At 49.5% G+C, this 23,340-nt stretch overlaps 1 pseudogene; it reads right to left on the bottom strand.

Annotated features, from left to right (window-relative positions):
* Nucleotides 1-3,383: 3,383 nt before the first annotated feature.
* LOC119272958 lies at nt 3,384-5,109 on the bottom strand (annotated as a pseudogene).
* Nucleotides 5,110-23,340: the final 18,231 nt, after the last annotated feature.

Below are 23,340 nucleotides of genomic sequence, written 5' to 3'. Positions count from 1 at the left end.
TGCTTCTGCTAAAGTCCCTTTAAACCTCGTCACGATTGTGTCATCAGTGAACCCCACGCACCCGAAACAGTCGAACCTGAGAATCCTCCCCACTGGCGACGCTGCAGCCATGCCATTCTCGGTCTCAGATCGCTCATGTCGAGGGCCTTGCTGGTGCTCGATGTGGCGGTCATACATTCGCCAAAAATCTGCTGATGAAAATTGCAATTTGAGGCAACTAATAAGCAAAACCAAGGAAATTAATACCCAGCCATAGTGGAGACTAGATGTACACCAAAAATTAAATGAAAATGAATTGAACGTAGCCTAGATAGTTAGGTTCCTTGTGGTGGAACCAGCCTATCATGGTTCAAGCCCTAGACTTGACACTAATGTTTGCATTTTTTTTTTGATTTATTTCAGACTTCTCAGACATGTTCGTTCAGTGGGAGCAAAAGTTCCGTCGACTACTAGGTCTATGGTGTCGTCCTCTCAGAGGTGCTCATAGGATTAATGTGTGCATGCGTGCATCATATGAATGCCTATATGTGAGCATGTGCGATTGTATTGTGTTAATAAAAAAAGAAAAGGAAGTTAAATGAACTCTGCATGTCCATCTAATAAATGGGAAAGTCTCAGGTGCTCCTCCAAGTGCTCCAAAACAAAATAATCACCACATGACACTAGTGAAAATAATTGAAAACATTTATACCGAAAAAGGCTTCCGCCCCGCTATATATATAAAGCAAAGATCACCAACATCCCGATACAGACACACGCCATCACAACAAATGCACACACCCAAGGCATGATACACAGGCGCTGAGCACAGCAATACCACCCCTAACTACGAAGAGATGAAGTCGCATACGATGATCCGTGGACTCCAAGGCGGCGCCTTCAGCAAGGATACGACACCGGAGCGCCGCCACCGCCCGATCCAAGGATCAGAGTTTCCCCTGGAGCACACGATGGGCGATGAGAGCCGCGACGATGCCTTCAAGAAGGGAACGAGTTTCGCCGCCGCCGGTCTGTCCGCGGAAAGAACAGGTTTTCACCCCGGCCACCCCTCACCGCCACCGAATGCCGCACCCCGGCTGCCACGCCGCCCGCACGGCCATGGCCACCGGGCAGCACCAAGCCACGAGCTCTGCCCAAAAACACCACGCTACCACCACCGTGGCCGCCGCCCCGGCATCCAAGACCTAGGCACCACCTGACTCGAGACCCGCCGCTACCCCAACCGAAGAGACGAGCGAAAAGGCCCCGACTTTCGCACCCCTGGACGACCCCCAGCGCCGAGACCATTAGGCCGGCCAAAACTGGCCTCCATCAGGCGTCCTGCAGCCCCGAGCGCGAGACGAGCTCCGTCCTGCAGCTCCGGGCGTGAGACGAGCGATGGACCACAACTGGGAGAGGGCTGGCCCTTGGACCGAAGTATCGCCCGGAGGACGAGGAGATGGAACGACGGTCGAAGCGGTCCGACCGCAAACGAGCCGATGCCGGAGATAGCCGGCCGTCGCCGCGGGCAGATCCGCCAAACCACCGTGTAGACGCCGCATCCCCGGAAGGCCACCACCATGTGCCGGACCTCCGCACGCCGCCGCCCACGGCCGGAGCAACGGCTACACCAGGCTGCTGCCCCACCCGTGCCGTCCACCAAATCCCACCTCCAGATCCAAGACGGACGCGCCGCCACCCGCCCTGCAGCTGCGCAGCAGCCACCCCAACCACCCATGGAGGCAGGATGCAGACCTCCAGGAGCGGAAGGGCAAGCCACCGAGCCATCCGCCGCCACCGCCGCCCGAATCGGGCCTGGACCGGGCCCGGACCGGACCAGATCGGGCCGCCGCGGCCACGACGGACGCCGCCACCACGCAGCCTACCGCGCCGGGCCACACGTCCGCGCCGCCGCCACCAGACGCCCGCCACCGCGCCGACGCGCCCCGCGCCCGCGCATCGCCACCATCCAAAGCTTCGCGGCGCGCGCCAGCCGTCTTCGAAGGGGGGGGGGAACCCCACCGCCGCCGATGCCGACCGGGCTTTGCCCGGTGGCGCGAACCGGCGGCGGCGACGGGAGGGAGAGGGGAGGGAGGACGGCCCGGCGGCGGCGCTAGGGAGAGCCCCCCGGTCGCTCGCGAGAGCGACGCGGGAGGGGAGGGGAGGGATAGGATTCTTCTCTCGCCCCGATACTTGATGGACACCAATAGCTAATGAATGTATCATGACGGAGATTTTCATTTTATATTCAATCCACAGGTCGAGAAACGAAAAGGACAAAAAAAAGTTTTCCAGAATTGTGACGTGCCGACATTCCTCAAAAGATACGTTACTTGAGCTGCCGGTGGACATGGAAAACTTTTTGTTGCGAAAAGACATGTAAAACTTAACGAAACAAATTATTCAAGTTTACTGAAAAATGCGCACACTGCCTAGAACAAAAGAAGAAAGCATCAAGAGACACAAAAATATCAGAGGCCTGTGAGATCAGCAAAAACAAAGTCGAACAGCTGAGGAAGAAACGCCATCCATGATATCGATTGACTGATGTTGTTATTTTAGTCCAATGATAAATAGCAGAACCTAAGCGGGAAAGTTTCAGGTGCTCCCTGATTCTCCCGGTGCTCCAAACTACAGAATCACTAGAATACACTGATACAAAAACTTGAAAACATTTGGGCATGGAGTATCTACTCCCGAGCTCAAATGCTCTCTTATAAACAGTACAATAGAAAAAGCAAAAAAATCTGAATTTTCTTTGTGGTAAACTTTGATAAACTTGCAAAATTTCAGCACGAAATGATATTCGTGAAAGTTGAAAAAACAAAATCGATGTTCCAAAAATGCTAGTTTTAAAACATTTTGGAGTGCTGATTTTTTTCTGCCACTTCCACATTGTCATTCCGTGCTGAAATTTTGCAGTCATACAAAACATTTGTTAAAGTTTACCACAAAAAAATTCAGAGTTTTTGAAATTTTTTACTATTTTTTTGATTTTACTATTCATAAGGGACCATTTGAGCTTGGGAGCAGAATAGGACTTTCGAAAACATTTAAGCATATCAATAGTTCATGAATCTACCTTGATGCAAATTTTCATTTATATTTAATCCATAGCTCTTGAAACAAAATGGATAATCTATTTTGGTTTTCAAGAACTGTGACGCCCCAATATTCGTGGACAGGAAGAAGCCACATTCAAATCCCTTTTTTCTAGATATATTAGTGGACATGGAAAACTTAACCAAGCAAAAGAAATTGAATTTATTGAAAAATGCCCACACTGCCTAGCACAAAAAAATTAAGAAAGCATCAAGATACACGCTAATTGTGGCAGAGATAATGACGACTTACATCGAGTAAACAGGGATAAGGAACACTAAAAGAGTGACTTGTGAGAAAATTCAGCCAAAAACTAGTTGTTGGGCAGGTGAGGAAGAAACCCCATCCATGATCTGCTTCAGCGTGTAGTCCTTCTCCTCGTCCGTCCACGAGTGTGGCTGCGTCACCATCTCCCAGTCCCAGAGCCCGTTTCCCTGCGCATGCCCGTTCCTGAACAAGGCGACACGGCGCAACGCCGTGCATGCTCCGACGGCGAAATTGACAAGGTAAATCTGCCTTTTGGTTCCCTCGAAACCAGTAACCACAAACTCCTTCAAGTGATGCTGCAGAAGCTCGCTGGGCTGCCATGAAATTTCTTTGCCAGGCTTGTCCTTGCAGGAGGAAAAAGTGGTCGGACCCTTTCCCAGACCCTGCGCAAGCGGGAGCTACATGCTCGTCCTTGCAGGAGGCAATGTTGACGTGTAGGATCTCCAGGGCAGGCGTCATCTCAAGAAAGAGACGAGGCCACGAGGCATCCCAGGAAGACGGCACATCCGTCACCAGCAGCCGCCTCAGGTTAGGCAAATGCGACAACGGGGAGCTAGACGGCACGATCCATCTGTCAGGACCGGTGAACCGGACAATGAGGCTGGTTATGTTGGGGGTGCACCGAAGAAACATGCCAAGCTCTAGCTTCAGCCGCTTTGCAAAGTATTGGCGCGCGCCTTCTAGCATGACACCGAGGCGCAGGGCGAAGTTGCATTGCCTCAGGGAGGGAATCAAGTTATTATACTCGAAGAAGACTCTGGTTCCCAGGGAGGCTAGCCTCTCGAGACAGGGGAGAGTCCTCAGCCGTATCCACTGAAATGCGCACTTCTCCACGACAAGCTCTCTGATCTCTGAGCTGGGGGCGTCCACCACCACCGGCAAGGTTGTGCCCGAGCCGGTGCTCCTGCAGGCTGCAGCTGCAGGAGATGAGGTGCAGGGTCTGCAGCTTTGGGCACGAGGTGAAGACAGCCTCGTAGGCGGCCGGGGGCGTCCTCGATTCCGGTATGTCTCGCAGGACGAGCATGGTGAGCGCACTGTACTCGTGCAGCGGCGGGAGCAGGCAGCCCCCAAGCTTGAGGCTTCGCAGGGATGCGGCGCCGGGGTCCTTGCACATGCCATGGCTGGGAAAGGCGTGGACGACGTCCATCTCAAAGTACAGTGACTTGGCGATGACGTCGTCCAGGTCATCGACGCCCCAGGCATCGATGGCCTCCGCGATGAGCCGGTTCATGCAGCAGCCGTTGCCGGTGGTGTAGAACTCAAGACTCAGCCTCTTGAGGACCCCCCGGCGAGAGCGAGGTCCTTGCTGCAAGAGGCTCTCGACGGATCTGTTCAAGGCGCGCATGGCGCGGCGCTCGTACCTCTTGATGTTAGGCAGGAGCTCCAGTCTGACGGCGTGGCGTCTGTACTGTAGACTTTGGTGTAGATGTCGCGGTGCAGGCGGACCCATCGGCCGTGGCGCGGCGGGAGTATGTCGCTCACCTTCAGGTCCAAGGCCGGCAGCTCGCGCGGGAGGTGCACCCAGCGCCTGGAGATCGAGCCGGCGGCGAGCGCCGTGCGGGTGTCGAGGCGGCTTAGGACGAGGAGGAGCAGATCGTCGGAGAGGTCGCTCATCCGGTCGGCACGTTGCCGGCGCAGGAAGCGAGCCGCCCCGCGCGCGCGGCTGGTCCTGGCCATGAGAGAGCCACCTCCAGCTGCGCGACGAATCGAGTGGCGAGCAGTGGCCGGGTCGCGCTTAAAAAGAGCCTTGGGCATCGACATCGAGGCCTGCTCGGATAGGGACTGACAGGTTTGCGGCTTTTCTGTGCCGGAATCGGATTGCCGGCGAGAAGGGGTTTGGGTGGGAAGGATTTGGGGGAAACGCTGAGTAGACTATGGAACTCCCCACCTTGGGCTGCAATACAGGAGAAAACAAACAAGCTTTCGAGAGACTTGGATGAATTGCTACTCAGGGAAGAGCTTATGTGGAGACAACGGTCACGAGTTACATATATTAGAGAGGGGGACAGGAACACTGAGGAGAAGGAAAAGGAACACAATATCTAAGCTGAAGGATGACAGTGGTGTGTGGGTGGAGGACGAGAGTACCATCCATAATATGACGAATTCCTTCTTCAGGACCCTTTATCAGAAAGAAGATGGTGTTGATCCCACGGATATACTGGAGCTTGTGGCTGACCGCGGACGATGACATGAATGATGCGCTAACAAAACCTTTCACGACAGTGGAAATCAGCAATGCACTATTCCAAATCGGCCCCCTCAAAGCGGAAATAAAAGAGGATATTGTGAGAGGAGTTTTGGATTTTTTTTTCAGAGGGGTGATCTCCCGGATGGAATAAATGACACAGTCATTGTCCTGATACCGAAAGGAAAAGACCCCCAAAAATTGAAAGACTGCAGGCCAATTTGTCTATGTAACGTCATCTACAAAGTAGTAGCGAAGTGCCTTGTGAATCGTCTACGGCCGTTGCTAGATGGGATAATTTCGGAAACCCAAAGTGCTTTCATCCCGGGCAAGATGATCACGGATAATGCTATCATCGCCTTTGAATGCTTCCACAAGGTCCAACACAGCAGGAATGCTAGAGACGCATATGTTGCCTACAAGTTGGACCTAGCCAAAGCATATGACATGATTGATTGAAACTTTCTGGAAGGTGTGTTGAGGAAGGTTGGTTTTTGTCACAAATGGACGAGTTGGGTCATGCAATGTGTCCGCTCTGTGAGATATAGTGTCAGATGCAACGGGGATATGCTGGAACCTTTCGTACCCTCCCGGGGACTGAGACAAGCGGACCCCCTCAGCCCATACCTTTTTCTCTTTGTCGCAGATGGATTGGTGCACCTTTTGAAGAAGGAAATGTCTGACAATAATTTGACCCCTCTGAAAATTGCTAGAAACAGCCCGGGTATTTCAAACCTTTTATTTGCGGACGATAGCTTGTTTTTTTTCAAGGCCGCGCCGGAACAAGCTGAAACTATCAAAAGAGTCCTTAATACCTTTCAGAGATGCACCGGGCAGCTTCTCAGTGCAAGTAAATGCTCCCTCCTTTTTAGTGAAGCTTGCCCGAAAGGCGTCAGAGAGGAAATCAAGAGCATATTGGGTGTGCAAAGCGATTCTTTTGAGAGTAAATATCTTGGGCTGCCAACACCTGAAAGAAGAATGAAAGATGATTAATTTCAGCCTATTATGGATAGATTTGGTAAAATATGCAATGATTGGTCAGAGAAATTTATGTCCTACGAGGCCAAGGAAACCCACGTTAAATCGGTTGTTCAAGCCCTGCCCACCTTCACCATGAGTGTCTTTATGCTCTCCAAGGGCTTCTGCGAGAAATATGAAAGAATGATTAGAAACTTTTGGTGTGGAGACGAGGATGGACACAGGAAGGTTCATTGGATGTCCTGGGAGCGAATGACCATGCCAAAGAGAGCGGGTGGCATTGGGTTTAGAGATATGCACCTATTTAATCAGGCCCTCCTAGCGAAGCAGGGCTGGAGGCTCATTCAAAAACCAGAGAGCCTTTGCGCAAGAGTTCTTAAATCCAAATATTATCGTAATGGAAATCTCCTTGATACTGTGCTTGCTTCGGATGCGTCGTCGGTTTGGCGGGCAATTGAGTTTGGTCTAGAGCTCCTAAAAAAAGGTCTAATATGGCGAGTAGGGGATGGAAAAAGTACAAATCCAACGGGATCAATGGATCCCAAGGAGAGAAGGTCTCAAGTCAGCCACATTCATTAGAAGATCTCGAATCCGGTGGGTTAACCAACTTTTACACCCGGACAGGAAGGAGTGGAATGAGGGTCTGATAAGATAAATCTGCTACCCGTTCGATGCCGATGAAATCTGCAAAATCCCTATACCTTCCTCGGATGCGGAGGACCGAGTTGCTTGGCACTACGAGAAGAGCGGTGTCTTCTCTGTGAGAAGTGCGTACAAGTTGGCTGCTGGTGGCCTACCCCAGATGATACACAACCCCTCAAACTCCTCTAGCGAGCCAAACGACGGTAGCATTTGGGGTTTAATTTGGAAAGCAAAGGTCCCAGGGAAAGTTCGCATTTTCGGATGGAGGGTGGTGACAAATACCTTAGCAACAAAGGAAAATAAATGGAGAAGAACCCTTGAGGTGGACGCTACCTGCACTATGGTAGAAACTAGGGTTCTACCCGGTCTAGGGCATAGCCTGTAAGGGAAGGAGGGAGGAGGTCGGAGGAGATTGCGCGGCGGCCGGCGGCTGGGCGCCGTCCTTGCAGCTGGTGCGACGGCGGCGGACGCAAGAGGCGGCTAGGGTTTAGGTCTCCCGGCTCCTTAAGGGAAGCCGAGCAAATATTGATTGCTTCTTGCTTGATTAGATTGATAAATCTCCTCTCCTTATATAGATGTTTACTTGACTCCCAAGCAAACGATCCTAATACGATAAGATAATTGGGCTAAGCCCCTAATAATGATTAAGATACTTGGGCCATAACCCACTTGGCTAAGCCCCTAATATGCTGGTCATAACACTTCTCCCCATCTGCACAAACAGCTCGTCCTCGAGCTGTAAAGTGGGGAAGCACTTGCTGAACTCCTCGAGGTGATCAACCAGCGTCAAACACCTTCGCGACAGCTGGGGCGGCAAGATCGGCCGCGACGACGTCCTCCGGAATGTAGTCTGCAACCTCCAGGTAGAAGAGTCGCGGGCAGGCGTGGCCGGGCGTGTAGGGCTCGTCGCAGTTGAAGCACAACCCTTGGCGGCGACGCTCGAGTAGCTCGATCGAGGTGAGCCGGCGGAACGGGCGCGCCGCGGTCGCGGCGAGGGGTGCCGCGGAAGCCTGAGCAGGCCGACCCTGAGCGGGATCTGGCTAGGGTAGCGACCCAGTGGCCCGGGACGGTGACTCCTGCTGGACGGCCACCGCGCGGCGCTCGAACGCGCGGGTGTAGTACATGGCCGTCTGGAGATCCTGGGGTCCCCGAAGCTCCATGTCCACGCGAATGTGATCCGGAAGTCCACCGACAAAGAGGTCCGCCCGCTGCTGCGCCGTCACGCCCGATGCGTGGCTTGCCAGGGCCTGGAAACGGTCGGCGAAGTTCTGAACCGTGGAGGTGAAGGGAAGACGGCCTAGCTCCGCCAGGCGGCTCCCGCGGATCGGGGGCCCAAAACGAAGGAGGCAGAGCTCGCGGAAGCGCTCCCAAGGGGGCATGCTGCCCTCGTCCTGCTCAAGGGCGTAGTACCAGGTCTGTGACGCGCCACGGAGGTGGTAAGAGGCGAGCCAGATGCGCTCCGAGGCAAGGGTGCGTTGCCCGCGAAAGAACTGGTCGCACTGGTTGAGCCAGTTGAGGGGGTCCTTCGTGCTGTCATAGGTGGTGAAGTCGATCTTGGCGAACCGCGGCGGTGTCTGGGTCGGAGTGCCGTGTTGAGCTGGCTCGGAGGTGCGGAGCAGCGAGGCGGGTGGCGCCTGGTCGGAGTACTCCGGGTAGGGACCCGCGGAGCCGGATGGACTGCCGAACTGCAGAAACGGGGTCGACTGCTCCGGAGCCGTGGTGTAGACTGGCGATGGCGAAGACCCAGCCGCCCAAGCTGGTAGTGGCGACGGGGAGGGCGGGAACCGGACCTGTTGTATCGGCAGGCCAGCCGGTGACGGCAGTCCGGAGCTGGGCAGAGGTGGCGCCTGGAGTTGCAGCGGCTGATGTGGGGAGTGGGCGGACGCGGCGGTAGCCGCGGTGGCAGTAGGGGGCCACTGCGGCCAGAGGGGAGCCGCGGCTGGGGGCGGCTGCAGGTGTAGCAGTGACGGTGGCAGCCCGCTGTGGTGCCCTGCTTGGAACGGCAGCAGTGGTGTCCCGCCAATTGCAGGCGCGCCCTGGGACGGCCACGGCAGCCAGAGCTGGGCCGCGGCTGAGGGGGGCTGTAGGTGCAGCAGCGATGGGGGCCCGCTGGTGTGTCCCGCCTGGAACGGCAGCAGGGGCGTCCTGCTCGGGCCAGAGATGCGTTCTGGATCGGCCAGTGCAGCGCCGGATGGCTGTAGGCGGGAGGGGCAGCCGGCGGGGTTGCGTGCGGGCCGGCCAGGTGCAGGGTGATGCCCTGGACGGCCGTCACGAGGTCCCGCAAGGTGCTGGACATCTCCTCCGGCGTGAAGACGGGGATCGTCGACGGCGGCGCAGAGGTGATCGGGGCAGGTGGCGTTCAGGACCCGGCCGTGGTCATCGTGGCGGTGGTGATGATGGGGAGCAACGGCGTGGGTGGGGATAACGACATGATCGAACATAAGTCTCTGGATACCAAATTGGTAGAAACTAGGGTTCTACCCGGTCTAGGGCGTAGCCTATAAGAGAAGGAGGGAGGAGGTCGGAGGAGATTGCGCGGCGGCCGGCGGCTGGGCGCCGTCCTTGCGGCTGGTGCGGCGGCGGCGGACGCAAGAGGCGGCTAGGGTTTAGGTCTCCCGACTCCCTAAGGGAAGCCGAGCAAATATTGATTGCTTCTTACTTGATTAGATTGATACATCTCCTCTTCTTATATAGAGAGGTTTACTTGACTCCTAAGCAAACGATCCTAATACGATAAGATAATTGGGCTAAGCCTCTAATAATGATTAAGATACTTGGGCCATAACCCATTTGGCTAAGCTCCTAATATGCTGGTCATAACACACTATCTGCAGGAATGGCACCGAGGATGAGTACCATGCAGTGGTTAGGTGCACTAAAAGTCGGAGCCTGGGGTCAGCCATGAGAGAAAGTTGGGCTCTACCAGCCGAGGAAAAGGTCTGGTACACAGGGAAGGATTGGCTTCAGGTGCTCCTGGACTCTGAAAATGAGAACACGAGAGCAAAAATTCTGCTGCTCATCTGGCGCTGTTGGTTCCTTCGAGAAGACTGTGTACGCAACGAAGGAAAGGAGACTATCAACAGATGAGTCCATTTTCTGAAACAGTAGGAAGAAGAGATAAGAAATGTAGGAGATGCGGACGAGTGAACAGGCGGAAAGAATGTGTGCCATAGGGAGGTTACCCCATCGCGACACCCATCTAACCTGGTTTTGCAGTGGATACCTCCCGCTCGAGAAACAGTCAAAATCAACACGGAGTCAAAATCAACACGGGCGCAGCATATCTGGCTAAAACAGGCGAAAGTTCTGCTGGAGCTGTCGCCCGTGACTACCGAGGCCTTGTTCTCTTCTCATCCTGCAAGAAGCTCCAGTTCTGCAGCAGTGTGGAAGAGGCAGAAGCCAGAGCTGTCCTCGTCGGTCTTGAGGACTTGGCCAAACTGTTTAAGGCTTTCTTCGGTTACACCCTGCCCTAAGAGGATTGGAGGAGATTTGGGGGGGATTTGACTTGTAGAGGATTTAATCCACCTCAATCCCTGTCAAAACCCCTTCACAACCCTGTCAACCGAACATGGCCTAAGGGGCGAGTAATCATTGAGACGGACAACCAAACCATAGCCAAGGAACTAGCATTGCAGACGCCGACGCGTTCTCCTTGCTATGGCATCTTGATGGACATTCAAAAGGCTATGAGCACCTTCTCGGAATGCTCCATAAGATATGCAGAAAGGAGCAGAAACTCACTAGCGCTAGCGCATGGTCTTGCCGCGCTGACTAGGAGTCAAGGAGATCAATGTTTGATTGCAGACGTCCCAGCTAGTTTACGATCTCTGATGGTTTCTGAATATCCTAGTCAATCTAGTAGGCCTGTCTACTCTGGTTCTCAAAAAAAAAAAAAGATTTGGGGGAAACGCACGCAGCGCCGCCGGCGACTGAGGGGAGAGATGGGGAGTGGGTGCACTAGAATGGACAGAAACAGCCTCCTAGGCCCAGCCTGGCTGAGGAATGGGGCCGAATGGGCTCCAGCCTCCTTCGAGAGTCTTCCTTCCTTGGTAGAGAGCACAGAGAATTTCCGAGAGGAGAAAAAAGGGCATTTCCTATTTGGGGCTTTAGGCGCCGACCCTCACTCTTAATACGCGCTGCAGTAACCACACAGTCAACTAACCCGATGCGTTTTTTCTCATAAAAACCTAACCCAATGTGTTTAGTTGCATTTTTTTTCTTCTTTTTCCTTTGTTCTTTTCTTTTTATGTTTTCATCTTTCTTTTTTTATGAACTTTATTCAAATTCGTAAAACGTTACTTCAAATCATTGAACTGTTTTGAATATTTTTTAAATTTGATGAACTTTTTTCTAAATTCAATACACTTTTTAAATTGATTTAAAAATTCAAATTCGATGAACTTTTTTACAAATCCGTGATTTTTTTCAAACCCTGTGAACATTTTTGAATTCACAATATTTTTCGTATTTTGCTATTTTTTGGTTTTTTGGTTTTTTTTCTCTCGAAAGTCAACAGTTGAGCCATGTAGATGGACCGGCCCATGAGGAATGGCGCCAGGAAGCTTTCCTCATGCTGAACATGCCAAAAGTAAAAAACACCTACACCTAACGTGTTCCGTTCTATCTTTTTCCTGCTTTCCTTCTTTTTCTTTTCTCTTTTTTCTTGTTTCTTTTCTTATTGCGACGTTTTTCTATTTTTGGTATTTTTTACTTTTGCTAAATTGAATGAACTTTTTCAAATCCGAATAGTTTTTTTCAAAATAACTAAACTTTTTTTAAATTGATGTAATTTTTTAAAATCGATGAACAGTTTTTCAAAATAGATGACCTTTTTTCAAATTTTATTATTTTTTAAAAATGATGAACTTTTTTCAAATTGAAGAATTGTTTTTCAAAGTCGATGAAATTTCTTTATAATTGAACAAAAAAATCAAAACCTATGAAATTTTTCCAAAATCACTGAACTTTTTAAATTGATTTTTTTTAATAATTCCAAAATCCTATTGATATACTCCTTCCGTTCACTTTTGTAAGTCATTTCAGACAATTCAAAATGGGTTGTTTTGTACATTGTCTGAAATGTCTTCGAGGTCTTATAAAAGTGAACAGAGGGAGTAGTATAAATAGTGCATCCACAGTAGTTCTTCTATTCTTTTACATTGTTTTCAGTAAGTGCAATTGAGTAGCCTGAGTCGTTAGCAAAACTTGTACAGGAGTCCAATGGTGCGAGTTTGAATCTTGGACAAAGCCCATCTTTTTGGGGTTTTTCCATGCTATAAGTTCGCTGCGCTCGGGCTTTATTGGCCAACCCAACTGAGCACTATAGTGAGGGCCAGTTCGTTCCACGGCGTAGAGGGCGCCCAAAAGGAGGTCCCTTCTTCGATGATTATGGTTGTGCCTCAGTTTGTCTTATCGTGTGTATGTCCCAACAAGATTCGCGGCCCAATAACATATGACAAATTGATTTCTAGCTGGTTTACTTTGGTCCCGCAAAGTTTTAAGCGAGCAACCAATATAAAAAAACCTGAAGAGGCAGATCCAACCAAAAATCGACTATCAAACAAGGTCAATCCAACGAACCGGACCGCTCCAATGTGAGTGACAATTGGTGCTCGGCCCAACGCGTTTTTACAACAAAAAAACTACTTTGTTTTTTTTTTTTTGCGAAAAATGCCAACTCTTGGTGTGTTCCACATGTCAATACAAACCAACAATTAAGATGTGAACCAACCTGTGGTTGGATGGTTAGAGGGACTGTGGTATCTCCAGCCCACCAGGGTTCAAGTCCTGGTGCTCGCATTTATTCTTGGATTTATTTCAGGATTTTCGGCGATGCGCATTCAGTGGGAGGAGACGTTCCCGTCGACACAGCCAAGGAAGGTGATGGCAGGGAGCTTCTCGCGCTTATTCCGTTTGATCCTTCTGGCCGATCGGGACACCAGTGGTTGGGCTCGCGCGGAGATGCCTGGTCTAGATCAGGACGCCTTATAGCCTTCGTCCCCTGCTAGGTTTGCTTCTTCGTACGGATCTGGGTCGCAAGACTTGCCAATCCTTGATGCGGATGGAGTTGGAGGTGAGGATTTAAATCGGGAGAAATCCGTAGTCGACCTTTCGTCTGCGGTGGCGGCGACGCCCAAGGGCGTCGTTTTCTTCTCCATGGAGACGCTTGTCAGATCTACTTCTACTTCCACCGCGCCATTTGTCTCCCAGGTGAAGCCCTAACTACGGTGGGTGGCGACGAAGTCTTCGGCGTCGTTCCCTTCTTGAAGGCGTCGCCTTGGGAGCTGTGTGACTATGGACACCATTGGGTGGGCGTTGGCGGCGATCTGGATTAGGAGGTGCAGTTGTGTTTCATCATACGCATCGACCCCGACGGATCTCGGCAGCGTGGCGCAGTGGAGTCTCGGCTTCCGATGCTGGTTCACAGACTCGCGCGGGAGGAAGGCATTGTCTGGCGCCTCGGTGGCGTCGACGGCAGGCCTGGCAAGGTCGATACGTCGGTGTCTGCTCTGAAGATGGATCGATGGAAGACGGCGGCCGCCGCCTCAGAGAGTGCACCGGACCGCTCTGTGCCCCACACCCGGCAAGTGGCTTGGTTGAGGCCTCCGGCTTTAGATGTTAGGCTTTGATGCTAAGTGTGTTTGGTATTCGGCTCGGACTATAGGCACCCCTTCATCAAATGGATAGAAGTAGCAACAGATGTTGCCGAGATGATGGTTTGAGACTTACTGATGTATTACTTTAGATCTTTGTGAATAATTAATAAAATGATTGCATGCATCGCCCAGATGCAGAGGCCGGGGTTAATCATCCTTTTTTTAAAAAAATCGTCTATAAATTTTCTGTACACTATCGTCCGTATAGCATTCCTAGGGCTGCGGCTCAGATGCTAGCTTTTCGCGATGTACTTGAAACTTGCGAGCTGGTGGACCTTGGTTTCTCTGGAGTTCCGTTCACGTATGATAACAGGCGAAGTGGTATGGGTAATGTGAGAGTTCGGTTGGATCGGGCAGTTGCTACAAGTTCGTGGAGAAATATGTTTGCTTATGCTTCTGTTGATCATGTTGTTTCACCATGTTCAGATCATGTTATGCTACTTTTAAAGGGAGAGGTTGATCCAGGCCCTGCAAGTGCAAAGAGTAGAAGGTATGAAGTTTTTTGGGAAACAGATCCTGCACTACCTGAAGTCATAAAGGATGCATGGGCTGCGGTAAAAGGGATGCAGAATTTGGGACAGTTGAGAGATGCTCTATCAAAAACAATGATATGCCTTGGTTCATGGAGCAGAAAATTTGGCAACATTAAGAGGGAGCTTGCCAAGTCTCGAACTCGGCTAGAGGAGGTTATGAGTATGAATGCGGATAGACAAGATATAAGAGCAGTAACCGATAAGATGAAAGATTTATTGTACCAGGAGGAGATGATGTGGCTCCAAAGGTCAAGAATATCCTGGCTTAAGGAGGGCAACCGAAACACAAGGTTCTTTCAGAGCAAGGCCATTTGGAGGGCAAGAAAGAACAAGATTCGAGAATTGACAGATAGCATTGGGGTAGTGCACTCCGACTTTGCTGCCATGGGGAAACTTACAACGGATTATTTCAGTAACTTGTTTTCGGCAAACACATCATTAGATGCAGCCCCTATGATTGACTTAGTGCAACCCTTGGTGTCGGAAGAGGATAATATTAAGCTTTGTGCACCGTTTTTGATAAGGAAATTTCAGACGCTATGTTCCAGATTGGGCCCTTGAAGGCACCGGGACCAGACGGATTTCCTGCCAGATTTTTTCAGCGGAATTGGAGCACCGTGAAAGATAGTGTGATTGCAGCAGTAAAAGATTTCTTCTGTACAGGTATCATGCCGGAGGGAGTAAACTCTACTTCCATTGTTCTTATTCCGAAAATTGCTAACCCTACAAAGTTGTCTGAATACAGGCCCATTAGCTTATGCAACGTGATTTACAAGGTCATCTCAAAGTGCCTGGTGAACCGTTTGCGTCCACTCCTGGATGATTTAATATCAGTGGAACAGAGTGCGTTTATCCCTGGCAGGATGATAACTGATAACGCGTTGGTGGCCTTTGAGTGCCTCCACTACATTAAGCAAGAGAAGGATCCTACGAAAAATTTATGTGCCTACAAGCTCGATCTATCTAAAGTTATGATAGGGTGGACTGGGTTTACCTGAAGTAGGTGATGCAAAAGTTGGGTTCCTCTCGGCGATGGATTGGCTGGATAATGTCGTGTGTCACATCGGTGAGGTATTCTGTCAAACTTAATGGAACTTTCTTGGATTCATTTGCACCGGCTCAAGGGCTCCGGCAGGGGGACCCTCTTTCACCATATCTATTTTTGTTTGTGGCTAATGGACTATCTGCAATTTTGAGAAATAAAGTGCAAGTTGGAGCTCTCTCACCAGTTCATGTTTGCAGAAGGGCGCCAGGTATATCTCACTTGTTATTTGCTGATGATACCATGCTGTTTTTTGAGGCTTCTAGAGACCAAGCAGAGAGTGTAAAAGGGGCACTAGATATGTATGGTTCAGCTACAGGTCAAAGCCTTAATTATAACAAATGCTCAATTTTCTTTGGGGAGGCTTGCCCAGCGGCAGTTCAAGAGGAAGTCAGAGATGTGTTGAATGTAACCAGCTTGGTCTTTGAGGAAAAATACCTAGGCCTCCCCACACCTGAGGGTCGCATGTCCAAGGGAAAGTTTCAGAATCTTCAAACTAGTCTGACTAAACGACTCGTTTAGTGGGGTGATGGGCACCTAGCCCAGCCAGGAAGAGAAGCTTTGATAAAGTCAGTAGCCCAGGCATTACCAACGTACATTATGGGCGTGTTCAAGCTACCATACTCGGTGTGCTATGATCTCACAAGGATGGTAAGGAATTTCTATTGGGGATCGGAAAAAGGCAAGAGGAAAGCTCATTGGAAGGGTTGGGATCATTTGCTGCAACCCAAGGATAGGGATTTCCGTTTGTTCAATCAAGCGCTATTAGCTCGCCAAGCATGGCGATTAATATCCAGACCAGAAAGCCTATGTGCACAAGTTCTTAAAGCACGATACTACCCACATGGCAAACTTGAGGATACTGTTTTCACTGGTAATGCCTCCTCCTCATGGCAAGCAATCAGCCATGGTCTCGACTTACTAAAGAAAGGGTTAATTTGGCGTGTTGGGAACGGCAGAAGCATAAGAGTGTGGCGGGACAACTGGATCCCCCGACCTTTTTCATTCAGACCCATCTCACGGCAAGGTGTGTGCCGTACGCGTTTTGTCTCTGACTTGTTAAATGATAATGGATCTTGGAAGGTTGAGCTGCTCTCTCGCTATTTCGTTGCTGCGGATGTTGAAGAGATCATGAAGATCAGGGCTTCTCCGAGACTAGACGATGATTTCCTTGCATGGGCACCTGAAAAGCATGGAGTCTTCACAATTAGAAGCGCCTATCGCCTCGCGTTTGATGAACTGCACCAAGGGTCTGTGGCCTCCTCTAGTTCAGCGCCGACGGGGGCCAGAGAGTGCTGGAAGTTCATTTGGAATTGCGGCGCTACACCTACGATTGCAAATTTTGTATGGCGAGTGGCAACGGACAGTTTACCGACCTGGAAAAATAAGTGCAGGATCGGCCTTGAGACTACTAGTACATGCCCAGTTTGTGGAGTTGCAGCAGAAGACAATTTTCACCCCTTTGTGAAGTGTCAATATGGTCGGGATCTGTACAGGTCAATGGCAAAAATTTGAAGACTGCCCAATATAGAAACTTTCACCCCTACTGGAAAGGAATGGCTGCTGCATGTCCTAGCCAATTTGAGTGATTTGGAACGATGCATGTTGTTGATGATTTTCTGGAGAGGCTGGTACATAAGGAATGAGCTAGTACACTCTAAGCCTGCTCCGCCAATGGATGTATCAATCAGATTCTTGCAAAGCTATATGAAATCTTTGATGGCAGTAAAGTCCAACTCACGTTGTGATCCTACTAGAGGGAAGATGGCAGTCGTTCTGGACGGTGCCACCAAGCGTACAAGTGCAGCGGTGGATGTTTCGCCGACGTGGTCTAAACCGGTGAATGGATGGGTAAAACTTAACACAGATGGGTCTTTTGTCTCAAGTGAAATAGCTGGAGCAGGAATGATGCTGAGAGACTCGGATGGCAAGATTATTTTCTCGGCCTGCAGGGCTCTATACTCCTATAGAGATGCTTTGGAGGCTGAACTGTGTGCCTGTATGGAGGGCGTCTCCTATGCTTTGCAGCGGTCAGATTTGCCTATTGCAGTCGAGTTGGACTTTTTTATGGCCGTATCTATGATCACATGTGATGGTTGTGATCAGTCTGCTTATGCTTTTCTCGTAAAGGAGATTAGATATCTTCTTAGTCCTCATCAATCTTGTATTACTCACGTCTCGCGGTCGCAAAATAAGGCCAGCGATAGTTTAGCTACTTTTGGTAGAGCTCAAAATAGAACCATGACCTGGATTGGGTCGGCTCCGCCGGATGTGTTAGAATTGGTTGCGATGGATTGTACTGATACTTTATGAGTAATACAAGTTTTGAACCCACAAAAAAAAGTGGATAACTACCTCTTAATATATTAGAACAAAGGCTGAACTGTTGTCTGTGTGGCCCATTTTGCACTCGTTGTTTATTTTTGATAAATCTGAAGAGATTATTTAAATTATAATCCCAGAAATAAAAATAACTTTCAAATATTTGCATGTTATAAATATTCGTATTGTACTTACAAATGAAATAACTTACTACGCAACCTGAAAACTTGTTCATTTATTATTTTAAAATATTCAAATATTTAACATAAAATTTCTGAATTATACAAGGATACTCACACGCAACCTCATCCGGTCACCCCCCACATACACTCTCCCCAACGCATCCTTTGTCAAGTCTTCTCGCCTCTGACAGGCACACCTACTAGTAGGCGTCTAGAAGTCGGAGAGGCGTTGGACTTCTACTTGACTAATCTCTCTGACGTTTGGCTTTCTAAACTCTTCAGAACGTTCTCCAGTCTCTCTCTCTCTCTCTCTCTCTCTCTCTCTGAATCTCCGATAATCACTGGTATGCTTCAACTCTTCTCTCCCTCCCTCTGAAATACTGCAATCCTCTATTTTCCGAAATGATTCTTCAACTTTTAGTTGGTACTTTGCGTCTTTGCCTAAAAAATTCAGGCACGGTTCGTTTTTGTTGTAGTTCCATTCCGTGGTTAGGAGATGGGCAAGCCATGTAAGAAACACAAGGAGCTGGATGAACATCGCTACTGGAACCACACAGAGGAACAAGATAAGCGTTTCTTCAAGGTTATGATTGGCGACTTCCATGAGAGAATGGTAAGCTATTTTCAGTTGGTCTGAATTGTGTTCTTGCTTTCTATGGAAACAAAAGAGGAACCTCTGGGAGTGAAATTTGGTCAGATCTGGGCAACCCTCTGTTCTCTCATGTTACTCTGTTTCGCATCTGAAATATAGCAGCTGAGCTTTCTTCAGCGTTTTGTTCTGTGTAACAGATTTAGTGTCTCCTGACCTTGTGTGCTTTACCTTGTTTCCTACAGATCATACCAGATAGGTTTGTCCAACATTTCAGGGGGAAAAGAGGACGAACTATTAAGCTAGTATCACGCCATGGTTATACTTTTGATGTTCAGATTACCAAGAATTTGGAGAAACTAGTCCTTGATTCGGGATGGAAGGCGTTTGCTCGTGCCCATAACTTGAGAAGGGGGGACTTTCTTGTGTTCAAGTATGATGGCCACTCTCAGTTGAAGGTTTTGATCTTTGGCCCGAGCGGTTGCGAGAAACTCCCGGCGTGCAATCTCGTGAAAAATGCTGCTCCTGCTAAAGACTGGTGGGGGAACACTGATGACATTGTAAACACTTGTCACTATCCTCCCATGAAATTTCCACATTGTGGAAGACAAATTAGGCCAAGTATGGATAGCTCAAGGCAGGGGAATGACATCATCCATGTCAGCTCGTCGAGCTCTGCTTCAGATTCAGCAGGTTATGATTCACAATGTCAACCCCGCCATATATTATGCCCCATAAAACTTCATATATGACTTCTATTTTCTTTGTTTAGGAGGTATTTCATCTTCAGAAGATGATCATTCCCTGCCAGGTTGTATCCTCGCAAATGGCACGCTCTCGAATCTAAATCGGGTGCAGAAGAAGCAACTTAAAGAAAAAATCCGAGCTATGAATTCCGAAATCCCCATTTATGGGTGTGTCATAAGGAAGAGCAGTGTTTACGGAGCAAACCGTAGCCTTGTGAGTTAAAACCTCTGTTCTTGAATGGATACTGTATTGTTAATGAGTGGTCAATCTGGCTGTTTATCTTTGCATTTTACTTACAAAAACAATGTTGTCTTACCCAAGTGTTGTTGGCTTATTCTGCATATTCATTGAAGTTGTATTTCAGTCATGTAACCATTGGGATAGAAAATTCTAGTTGGAGCAGATTGAAACTTAAAGAACTTTGCTACTAGACTACAGAATGGTAATATCATGGATGTGCAGATAGTCCACTACACCATGATGTTTGCTTTGAGTTAGCATTACTAAAGATCCTTTCTCCCTTTATCAGGATATATCAAGAAAATATGCTGAAGTATACCTTCCATTTAAGGAACAAATGCTGACCCTTCAGCGCCATGGCAAGAAGTGGGAAGTGCGGTGTCGTGTTAAGAATAACAAAACCAAAAGGCTTATGAGAGGGTGGAAGCATTTTGCGCGTGGCAACAGCTTGAGGCTCGGAGATGCCTGCCTCTTTGAGCTACTGAGAAACAAGAAGAAGTATGTGATGAATGTCCATATCATTCGCAAATCCCTTTAGAAGAGGTGAAGTATAACATATTTCCTACCATTGCTACCAACTTTTGGTATGGTGAATTACTGCATCAAGCATTGTTGTAACCCAAGAATTGTTTGCCAAAAGATTCTGGGTATCAGAAATTCCCTATAATAATTTAGGAGTTATGAGCTCAAATCTAATTATGTTTGGGCTGCAGTCCATTGCATCATCTCTCTATCTCACTGTACTCTCTCTCTCCAGGAAATGCGCATCTGAAGAAAAGCTGCCCACAAGATTCAAGAAACAGAAGTAGCAAAAGGAGTTTTGGGTAAGGCCAGAAGAGTGGAGCACTGAAGCAAAGAGCTCAGAGTTCATAATAAAGCTCAAGTCCAGTTAGTTTCAGCTGCCTTTTGTGTTATCATGGATGTATAATACTCTTAAGACCTTATGTTTACCTTATGTTTAAGTGGATGAACTGTAATGTCGGATAGGACAATATTATGTTAGAGGTTATTGCGTGGATGTACTGTGGGTTATGTCAGGACAGAGTTAGATTATGGTCAGTTGCTCATATTTGCTGTTGGTTGCAGTTCCTAGGGTATACCTGGCTATCATATTGTGTGTGCTAGAAATATTGTCATGAATAGGGACCGGAAAATCCTAAATTCAAATAAAAGAAGGATTAATTCTGATAAAAAGCGGACTGCTCTATCTAACAAGATTGCGGAAATATGATATGTCGTCCTTTATCTTCAAGAAACAAAAGGAGATTTCTTTGATCAGATATGCTTTAAGAGCAACTCCAAAGGGCCGATCCAAATGGACGGTGATTTTATGTGCCTTTTGTCCGTTTGGGTTAGCCAGGCGGATACGAACATCCGCTTTCGCGTTTGGGTCGGCGCGTGCGCCTAACACTGGCCTGACCCATTTTTGACCGCGCGAAAAAAAGCATGCAATAATTATACATTAAAGCTAGCCACAAAGGCCGGGGAGAGTCCATGCGTCCACATTAGCATTAATAAAAACTAAAATAAACTAAACTACGAGGCGACATGCTGCCCTAGGCGTCGTCGTCGTCCTCCTCGGGGTCCGTGAGGTCGATGAGCGTCGGCGCAGGGCCGACCCAGGAGAACACCAGGTTCTAGAGGGCGTTCATGTCGGGCGCGGGCTGTGCGGCCGCCTATGCCGCCGCGGCCTGGCGCGCCTCCTCCTCGGCGTCGCGCTGCTCGGCCTCGGCGTCGCGCTCGAGCATCTCGAGGTACTCGCCGTCGCGGCACTCCTCGGCCAGCCGGATGTGGCGCTAGTGCTCGAGGTACGCCGCCTCCTGCGCCGGTGTCGGCCCCACCCAGACCGGCGGCGCCCTGACCCACTCGCGCACTACTCCCGTCCAGGAGTAGCGCTCGATGGGGGACGGCTCCGGCTCCGGCTTTAGCTCCGGCTCGGCTTTCACAGGGGACGACGGGGTCACCGGCGGCAGGACGCAGTCGCCCCGCAGAGAGGGCCATGGCCGCCTCATACGCCACCCTGCGCCGCTCGTCCTCCTCACTCTCTCGGTAGACCGCCGCAAGGGCAGCCTGGTAGGCGGCCTCCGCCGCCTAGTCCTCCTCGCGGACGATGAGCGGGGGCGGTGGCATGGTGCGGTCGACCTCGCGGACGCCGCGGCGCTGCTCCGGCGTCAGGAGCGCCTGCCGGCGCCGCACCTCCTCCACGTGCGCCCTGGCCGATCGTGGGACCGTCAGCACCGGGATCCTCTCCGGATCTAGGTGCCAGTCGTGCAGCAGGGTGGCGTCGGGGTACGGGAGAGGCACGTGGTGCTGCCGGTGCCACTCCGCATGGTGCATCGGCACGTTGACGCGATGCCTCGGCCAGCGAGCTGGTGCCGGTGGAGGGGGAGAAACTCTGGGGGAAAGGGGGTGGCGGGCGACTTGCTCTTGGCCTTGTTGCTGCTGTCGGCGCCGAAGAAGAGCCCCATTTGGCACGACTGAGGTGGCTAGGGTTTGCCGGCGACGGGGGAGCGAGTGTGGCTAGATGGGGACGGGTCTGGCTGGATGAGGACGGCCCCGCCGTGTAAAAACCGTATAATAATAATAATAATAATAATAATAATAATAATAATAATAATAATAATAAATTAGATAACGATAATTTCAACCGCGTTGCCTAAACATTAATTAAAATAATAAAAACAACTACTTTTAATATATTTTTACAGGAAATAGCATTTAGTCATACACAACAATTCTTCTTCAAACCTTCCTATATTTTATAGACCCTTGTCTCATTTCTCTCACACAAAGTAAATGCCAACTAATGGCCAGCCAAGCAAATCACACTTGTCCCTAATACAGCCCACAAGAGACACAAGTGGAGGCATGCATGCAAGACTAACCACGCATGCATGTAATGCCTCTCCAAACCGACATAGCTATTCACCCCACTATAAATAGGAGCCATCCCTTTCACTGTGGCCACACACAATCATCCGCTGGAGAAACCCCTCTGCCTTTTCACCTTGCCTTTTCACTTTCTGCCACACTACTGTCCTCCACTGCTGTGAAGCTCTTTGGGTTGCATGCGCCACCAGGTACTAATCAAGTACCTTGTTGTGTTAGCCCTTCTTGCTTGACCTCTTATCTATCTCTACCTCGGTTTGAATCAGTCCATGAGCATCTATTCACCTTGATCTATTTACCTTGCAGTAAAAAGAACAAAATGTTTGCGTAAACACCCAAGTTAGTCAAAACTAATTAGATCAATTGCAAAAGCTTGTAAAAGTTTCTGTGAATGACATCGGTGGCTTGTACTAGATCTAACATGCCAAGAATCAAATCCTAAGTACTAGCAACTTGCTAAGACATGTATGTGTGTATCCAAAAGATCAACCTTCCTGTGTATACTACCTTGTCCTAATTATTAATCCCTGCCAATATGTAGCAAACATTGAGTGATTGATGTTTATAATCTACTCACAAGTAATTATTTTTGGAGTTTCACTGCCACTGTTTACTTCTATATGGTGTTCAAGGATGAGTAGCACTAGTTAGATCTAATCAGTAGCAATACCATGACCACACCATAGATTAAATCTTGATTAATTTCATGGCCTTGAGATAAACAAAGAGAAAGAAGGCAATATGGCTAAGAGGGGAATAGTAGGGCCTGAGATAAAATGAACAATATATGCACACCCACGTTCATACATAGCAGGCACTTGTTGTGAAATTTGGAGCACTTCATGGAGAAGGAATCAGGATTAGTACTTACCAGTAGTAGCAGTAGGATGTGGCTAGTCCACACCGTTAGCAGCAAAGCCATGGCAACCGAGCAGCGCCGGTGAAGCCGCACGCGCCCGACGCCCGTGGCTGCACGCCTTGTGC

The sequence above is a fragment of the Triticum dicoccoides genome, chromosome 3A (assembly GCF_002162155.2).
Source record: "Triticum dicoccoides isolate Atlit2015 ecotype Zavitan chromosome 3A, WEW_v2.0, whole genome shotgun sequence".
Lineage (NCBI taxonomy): Eukaryota > Viridiplantae > Streptophyta > Magnoliopsida > Poales > Poaceae > Triticum > Triticum dicoccoides.
The sequence above is the reverse complement of the archived record's forward strand: the minus strand, read 5'-3'. Positions and strand labels throughout refer to the sequence as shown.